Source organism: Gossypium arboreum, chromosome 7 (genome assembly GCF_025698485.1).
Source record: "Gossypium arboreum isolate Shixiya-1 chromosome 7, ASM2569848v2, whole genome shotgun sequence".
Classification (NCBI taxonomy): Eukaryota; Viridiplantae; Streptophyta; class Magnoliopsida; order Malvales; family Malvaceae; genus Gossypium; species Gossypium arboreum.
In genome coordinates this window covers 50478262-50487546 of record NC_069076.1, presented here as the reverse complement: position 1 = coordinate 50487546, position 9285 = coordinate 50478262, and positions in this window count along the sequence as shown.

Below are 9285 nucleotides of genomic sequence, written 5' to 3'. Positions count from 1 at the left end.
CTCTTGATGGCCCATCTAGTCAGGACCTTAGGTTTCGACCCAACCCATTGTAAAATATATACATTTGTAGCCACTCCTTCATGCCATATGGGGACACTTCTGTAACAACAACTTGAATTGTTTACATGCCTCGTACAAATTTTTACCCTCTATTTGTCAGAAGTTTGCAATATTGCACCTTAGTTGGATTGTTTTACTTAGCTGAAAATTTTGGTTAATAATTTCCTCGCGAGCTCCTTCCATGTAGTGATTGAACCTGGATCCTGAGAATCTAACCAATTAAATGCATTATCACAGAAGGAAAAGGGGAACATCTGAAGATGAATAGCTTCATCGGTGACTATCTCATCACGTGATTATGTGGTGCACAGTTGTACAAGTCAAAAGTAGTAAGTAAAAGAGTTATCGTCTCCACAGGACTTTGTGGTAATTATTTGTAAAGTTAGTGTTAATCAATTAGGTTAAACAAAATAGTTAAACAAAATAAAGGAGAATGTTGTTGATGAAACGTCACTGTTTAAATTAAAGGATGAAATCAATATTCTAATACCCACAAAACAAAACAACATACATTGCAGAAAATGACCACAAAAGGTAATAAATATAAGGAATAATATAACAAAACATGAATAAACTAAAATAAAATATTTCACTTTAACAAGAATTCATTTGCAGTCATAAAAAGAATATTACAAACGATTTGTGGCAATATATAAATTCATTAAACTCATTTGATTTAAAACATAGGCTTCTCCTAAAGTCTTATTACATTCCTAAGTTAATTAGCATGTCCCTATGAAAAAAAACTAAGGAATTTACACAATTTATGCATAGTGGCAATTATCTTTTGAAATCGACATGATATGCACCATTTAGGTTTTATGTCTATTAACTATTACCTCTTCCCAGATTAAATAGTTAATTCAATTACCTACAAATGTTGGCCATACATTCACAAGTATAGGCATGATTTAAATCTAAATGAATGAAATAATTATTTGCACAGGATATTCAAGAGACAATCACCAATGAACTCAAATCAAGATTCATATCTATTTTGAATAAAAAATTAAGTCATGTCATATTAAACTAAAAAAATAAAGATGAGATGCAATCTTGTCTCCCAACATAGAAAACAATAATTTAACATTAAAGAGAAGGGTAAGAAAGAGTAGCTAAGGGGACTATCCACGACTATTTCACAATGTGAAGAGTGAATAGTTGAATGCAGAGGGCTACCTACGGCTATTCCTTGTGGCTTCCCATGGTGGCTTTCCTCCTCATCTTTAAGTTAAAATCACCTAAACATATTCAAGTCAATCTCTTAACTCCTCTCATTTCAGCAAGTGGTTGCCGTATTTTGTGGAACTAAGTGTTTAGCAAGCCATGAATAGGGCAAGAACACTTAAGAAATAATATGAAAGAATGGTGTGAAAATGCATTGATTCTGATCTGATGCCCTTGAATGATAGATGAAGGCCTCCTTTTATAGCCATTTGAACCTATGCCAAAAAATAACAAATTAAATCACCATAACCTCCATGCTTTGTGTCATCATTTGTATGGTGCAAGACTAAGTCTTCCTTGTTAACTTTAGTAAGAAAGCTTCCTTGATTCCATCTACCCTTGGTTGTCTTCCCTTGATGTGAGGAAGGATGAGTCTTCCTCGCTATTTTTAACAAGGAAGCTAGCTTTGTTCTCTCTTTGTATGGTTGGCCAACATTTGGTCAATTTGTGGTGATTTGTACTGCTATTTTTTGCAGTTAATGGATGGTTGAAGGATTAATTCAAGGGGTATTGGTGCTGAATTTTATTTTGTAAAATATAACACCAAATATGCTATATATGGGAGTTGGATGGTTGGCTAGGGGCTGATAATTTAAGTAGTGGATAATTGCCAACTCATTTTTCTGGTAAAATTGGGTAAATGAAATTGGTTTTGGGCCTCCATAAAATTCATACTAGACCATTACCACTTTGAAATCTAAGTGACTGAAATATTAATCTTTCAAGCTGTTCCTGTTTAAGACCCAAATACAACAAAAAATCTACCATCCTTTCCCTTGGCCCAATTAATCCCCAAAAATAACAAAATAACATGCATTTAACATGAAATTAATAATCCTAACACGTTCCCATAGAAATAATAAAATATCATGAAATCAAGTATAAAATCACAGAAAGTGTTATATTTGTACTTGAAATTAGCATAATTTATAAATAAAAGAGTGTTGAAATATGTATATATTTTGGAGTTCACACACTATAACAACCCATTTTTAGTGAAATCGAAACAATGGTTTTGGGACCTCAAATTTGATGTGAAAATATTTATTTTATTATTATTTTAATTTCAGCAGCATGTTAATAGAGTCATATGAAAATTTTGTTAAGAAATTTTACTATTAGCATGCTTAATTCGATAAAAAAGACTAAATCGCGTAAAGTGTAAAAGTTGAGTTCTATTAGCTAAAGGTGTCTAATGGCTATAGAACTTTAAATTGGAAGTCCTTATGTGATAATTAGACCATTTATATGTTAGTGGATGAGCATGGTTTGGCAGAAGTGTAATTATTAATGTTTTAAAAGGGTATATATGTAATTTAGTAATTAAATGATAAATTAAATAAAGTAAAATAAGCTTTCATCTTTTATTATCTTCTTCAACCAATTTCACAAGAGAAAGTAGCCATTTTTGAAGCTAGGGTTCGGTCATGTTTTTTTGGCTAGATTAGGTATGTATTTTGTCTCGTTTTTAACAATTTCTATGTTTTCAAGATCGTTGTAGCTTAATCTAACCAGCTGAGGGACTAATTTGCAATATTATTAAAATTCTAGAGCTTTTCCATGAATGTGTTTTTTTTTTTTATGTTTGATGGATGAAAATGAAAGTTTAATGATAGATAAACAAGTTTTATAAAGTGATTTTTGTTGAAAATGCCAAATAGGGATTTATTTGTGAAATATGAAAATTACGTGGTAAATGTGTGAAATAATAAAAATTATGGGTTGCTATGGTCTATATAGAATTTGGCTAGCATGGGTGTGGATTAAATTGCATGAATTTGCATTTTTATGAGCTAGGGACTAAATTGTAAAGAAGTTAAATGTTTAGGGGTAAAATAGTAATTTTGCCATAACATGAAATTGGATTGAATTGAATAGAATAAGTATTAAAGTGGTTAAATTTGATTATATATAGACCAGGAAAAACCACATTTGGATTTAGATTGGGGGAAAAACAAAGTAATGGATTGATTGCTCGATTTTCTCCATATTAATTCGAGGTAAGTTTGTATGTTTAATAAGCATTGAATTATATGTGTTTGAATGCTTGAATGATATAATTGTGGTAATATGATACCACAGAAGTTCTCGACGAGTTATCAGCAATGTATAAATCCTGATTGAACCTTAGGAATAGATAGGATACATATGACATGTCATTAGAGGTTACTGTGTTTTGGGTGCTGGTCCGTGCATTCTATCTGTGGCTGAGTTTTTTGGCATGTGTTGCGGTTACTTGTCATCTTGTGTGAGTAGAGTGTAGGTACATCTTGACCGTCAGCTTGTGTAAGCAGACCCAGTGATAGCTAGAGAGTGAGCATTTATACGAGATATATGATAGAGATGGTTTCGACCATGCATTGGCACTTAATGTAACACCCCGAACCCGAGACCATCACCGGTGTCGGACACGAGGGGTTAACGAGACAAATCCTCTTAAAGTACCGACCAATTTGGCATTTCCAGACAGGCTGGAAAACTGCATCATTGTCGCCTTAAAAATCATATCTCGAGTTTCAAAACTTGGAAACAGATTCCGTAAATTTCCCCTGAATTTAGACTCATATATCCATCCATGGATTTATTTCTAGAATTTTTGGTCGGGCCAATTGGTACAGTTTATTAGTTAAAGTCACCCATGTTACAGGGGTCGACTACACTAACCTTCGCGCGTTACAACTTGAATATCTCTCTGTACAGGGCTTTAATACTGGTACCGTTTATTTCTAGTGAAACTAGACTCAAAATGGAATCTGCACATATAAGGCACGACTTCTAATTCTTTCGGGATAATTTATAGTAAATTTTCAAAGTCGCGACAGGGGACCCAGAAACCGTTCTGGCCCTGTCTCACGAGAACTTTAATATCTCTCGGTATACTGTTCATATGATTGTTTCGTTACTTTCATATGAAAGTAGATTCATCAAGGTTCGATTACATAATTTATTCACTATTTAATACCATTCCTACTATTTTTAGTGATTTTACACATCCACGTCACTGCAGCTGGCAGCATCTGTTTTCAAGGTAAACTTTACCTATTTTGTGGTTTCCATGGTCCAACTATAGTCTTGTCATACATAGGTCCACATGTGATCATATTTAGCCATTCCAATGGCTGATCATGTGACCAACACTCCCATTCCAATTCATAATCACATCCTGAAACCATATATATATTTACAATAAGCACGACTTCAAATGGTCTAATGCCATACTCCACTTTTACGAGCCATTTTCGCATGGCCGTACACATATACATCACAAGGTACTTGAAAACAACCGAGGGTAGTCCTATACATGCCATATCCAAAGTTCAACTAAAAGAGTACCAAAAGGGGGGGTTTGATAGTGTGGATGACTTCCCTTCAATGATCCCGAATCCGATCGTTAACGAGCAAAATCTAAAACAGAGAAACAAAGGAACGGAGTAAGCAATTTATGCTTAGTAAGTTTCGAGCCATAATTTACACACAACCAAAGCATAGCATTCAAGTAGCTAGACGATAATTCATATGCATAATTTCTCAATGACATGCTTACTTCACAATCCCAACTCTTATATTCATACACAATTAACGGCTTCGTTAAGGCCGATAGCTCATTTATCATTGGAGCGAATACTCATACGCACTTACTCATAGTGTGCAAAGCACACACACAAACGTATACTTGTTGTTGGGAATTTCACAAGCGCATTAACTGAAAATTTTACAGCAAGCTTATAATTTTCAAATCACATACCTTCGAGTTAAACCGGATATAGCTACTGCTCAAACGCCTTGGACATAGCCCGGTTATGATAACCCGCACAAATGCCTTCGGACTTAACCCGGATATCATAACTCGCACAATCGCCTTCGGGCTTAGCCCGATATCATATCTCGCACAATTGCCTTCGGGCTTAGCCCGATATCACACCGCACATTTGCCTTCGGCTTAGCCCGATATCACACCGCACATTTGCCTTGGCTTAGCCCGATATCACAATCGCACATTCATACACATCTTTGTTTCAATATCATAACAAAACTTTTATGCACAATTCACTTAATAAGAAATATCATTTGGGCTCAATGGCCACATACAAGGGCACAATTTCGATTGCTTATTACTTCATCCAATCGAATCAAAATCTAAGTTTCGATATCGAAAACTTACCTCGGATGTTGTCAAACGATTCGATGGCTATTCGACTACTTTTTCCTTCCCTTTATCGGATTTGTGGCCTCTAAGCTCTTGAGCTAATTCAAACAAATTCAATTTATTAAAGTCTCGCTTGCTAGCCTTGGCGAATACACATATCATTGACTCAACATCACATAACTAAGCACTTTAGTCAATTTTCTTTAATTACGCACACATTCGGCCTTAGCTCACAACAAGGTAGCCGATTACCTAAGTCAAGAATAGGCACCATTAAGCTTGCCTCTAACCGAATGCATGCACAATAATTCCCCTCATGTGGCCGATTATACTTAGTCATACTTGCACCAAATCAACAATAAACGCAAGATTTTCACATCATATGTGTACTAGGCGAATGTACTTGCAATTTCACAAACATTCTTCAACACTTTCTTCTTTAAACAAACATATTTATCATTTACTTCATAATCGAAACATCATGTGCAAACATATATACACATATAGATGCAAGGTCAATTTCAAGGTGTCCATAACCATGCAAAACACAATTTTGACTATCATGCAAGAAGCATAAACCATGCTCATGAGCATACCATGGTCGAATACATCACACACCATACTCCTTTTAATTTTTGGTCATGGTTAAACAAAGGACTCAATGCCCTACTCAAGAATACTAAAAGAAATTTCAAGAGTAGTCAATCCATCATTACACGCATCATCAACAAGCTTCACTTTTAGCATGCAATGGCTTTAACACAATATCAACTTTGGCCAAATACCATTTCCATGGCATAACAAGGATTTGAACCATGGCTAACATGAACATCAAGTTAGCAACTAAAACATGCATGAATCTCATGACACAACCTCATACATACCTTAATCTTGATGCAAGTTTAGCCAAATCTCCTTCTAGATCTCTTCTAAACCAAAATGGAGCAAAAATCTCTTCTTCCTCTTAGAAATTTCGCCAAAGGAAGGAGGGAAAAGATGAACAAATTTTTTGTTTTTCTTTCTTACCTACACTGCAATGGGGGTGCTACACTCACACACTTTTTTTTTTGTTTCTCTTCCCACATCTTAATTATTAATCATTTCTCTCATCATCCATTAACAAAACATGTTTCAACATGTTTTCCTTGCCCATAAACCATGTCATGGCCGGCCACTAAGCTTCCTTTGGGGAAATTTGACATGCAAATCCTTTATTTTTGCATGCATTATCAACTAGTCATCACACATTTCCCCATTATACTTTCAAAGTTTACTACTAGGTCCTTTCTAGTGAAATTCACATTTATAACTCTAAATCAAAACATCAAAAATGTCACACATGATTTAACACATATCATAGGCATCAAAATAAATTTTAAATTATTTTTATGCCTCGATTTTGTGGTCCCGAAACCACATCCCGTCTAGGGTCAATTTTGGGCTGTCACAGCTCTCCCCCACTTAGAAATTTTCGTCCCCGAAAATCTTACCGGTAAATAGGGTTGGGTATCGCTCTTTCATGGAGTTCTCGGTTTCCCCAGTAGCTTCTTCTATCCCGTGTTTGAGCCATAACACTTTCACTAGCGGAACTCGCTTGTTTCGCAACTCTTTCACTTCACATGATAGGATACGAATCGGTTCTTCCTCATAACTCATATTGGCTTGAATTTCAACCTCTAATGGACTAATCACGTGCGATGGATCAGATCTATAGCGTCGAAGCATCGAAACATGAAAGACATCGTGAATCTTTTCGAGTTCAGGGGGCAAAATCAAACGATATGCAACTGGACCGACTCGCTCGGATATCTCATATGGCCCAATGAACCTCGGGCTCAACTTGCCCTTACGGCCGAATCTGAGTATCTTTTTCCAAGGCGAAACCTTGAGAAACACTTTATCTCCCACCTGATACTCGATGTCTTTATGTTTCAGATCCGCGTACGACTTCTAACGATCAGAGGCTATCTTCAGACTCTCACAGATTACTTTCACTTTCTGCTCAAATCTCTAATCAAATCCACCACGAAAATTTTGCTTTCACCGAGCTCACCAAAACAATGGTGTACGGCATTTACGAATCGTACAAAGCCTCGTAGGGTGCCATCTTAATACTTGATTGAAAACTATTGTTGTAAGCGAATTCAATCAAAGGCAAATACCGTTCCCATGAACCACTGAACTCGAGGATGCAACATCTCAACATCTCCTCAAGTATTTGAATTATCCGCTCGGATTGACCATCGGTTTAGGGGTGAAAGGCGGTGCTGAAATGCAACTTGGTACCCAAAGCTTCTTGCAACTTCTTCCAAAATCGCGAGGTAAATCTCGGATCTCTATCCGACACGATGGAAATAGGCACCCCGTGTAATCTCACAATCTGAGAAACGTACAATTCGGCTAGTTTGTCCATTGAAATATTTGTACGTCCGGGGACAAAGTGAGCCGACTTAGTCAATCTATCTACAACGACCCAAATCGCATCCTTCTTACTTGCTGACAATGGCAGTCCGGATACAAAGTCTATTGTGACTCGATCCCATTTCCACTAGGGTATCGTGATCTGCTGAAGTAATCCTGAAGGCACTTGATGTTCCGCTTTCACTTGTTGACATATTAAACATCTCGAAACAAAGTTGGAAAAGTCTCGTTTCATACCATGTCACCAAAACCGACGTTTCAAATCATTATACATCTTCGTACTCCCCGGGTGGATTGCCATTCGGCTATAATGGGCTTCGTTCAGAATTATCGAAATAAGTTCCGAATTCTTTGGAACACACAGACGACTTTTGAACCTCAAACAAGTTTAATCATCGATTTGAAACTCTGATTCCTTGTTCGGAACACACTCAGCCCGTTTTGCAACCAACTCATCGTCGACTTTCTGAGCTTCACAAATTTAATGTATCAATAATGGTTTGGCTTTCAATTCAGCTACTAACACACTGTCGGATCGAACGGACAAGTGCACATTCATCGCTCGTAAAGCGAATAATGATTTACGACTTAAGGCATCCGCAACCACATTCGCCTTTCCCGGGTGATAGTCAATGACCAGCTCATAATCCTTCAACAGCTCGAGCCAACGTCTTTGTCGCAGATTTAAGTCTCTTTGAGTCATCAAATATTTGAGACTTTTATGATCCGAATACACATGGCACTTCTCACCAAATAAGTAATGTCGCCATATCTTTAAGGCGAATACGATGGCAGCCAATTCAAGACCATGGGTCGGATAATTTTTCTCATGTGGCTTTAATTGCCTCGACGCATAGGCCACAACTCGACCTTCTTGCATCAATACGCAACCTAACCCAAGTAGGGAGGCGCCACTATAGATGACAAACTCTTTGCCGATTCGGGTTGCACTAGAATTGGGCTTCACCAAATAAGTTTTCAGTTGATCGAAACTTTTCGACATTTCTCCGTCCATTCAACTTAACATCCTTTTGGAGTAGCCGTCATTGGCGTGGCTATCGTTGAGAAACCTTTACAATTCGTTTAATAACCTAAGAAGCCCCAAAAGCTCGAACCTCAAGAATATTTCTGAGGCTTCCAATTAAGTATGATGAAATTTTGTTCGGTCGACTCGAATACGATGCATACCACATGACCCAAGAAGCTAACCTCTCTTAACCCGAACTCACACTTCTGTGAACTTAGCATATAACCGCTTATCCCGTAAAATTCGCAACACTATCCTCGGTGTTCAAATGTGTTCGGTCTTATTTTTCGAATAGACCAAAATGTCATCAATGAAGACAACTACGAACCGATCCAAATATGGTCCAAGATCCGATTCATCAAATCCATAAATACCGCAGGGCATTAGTAAGCCCAAACGGCAT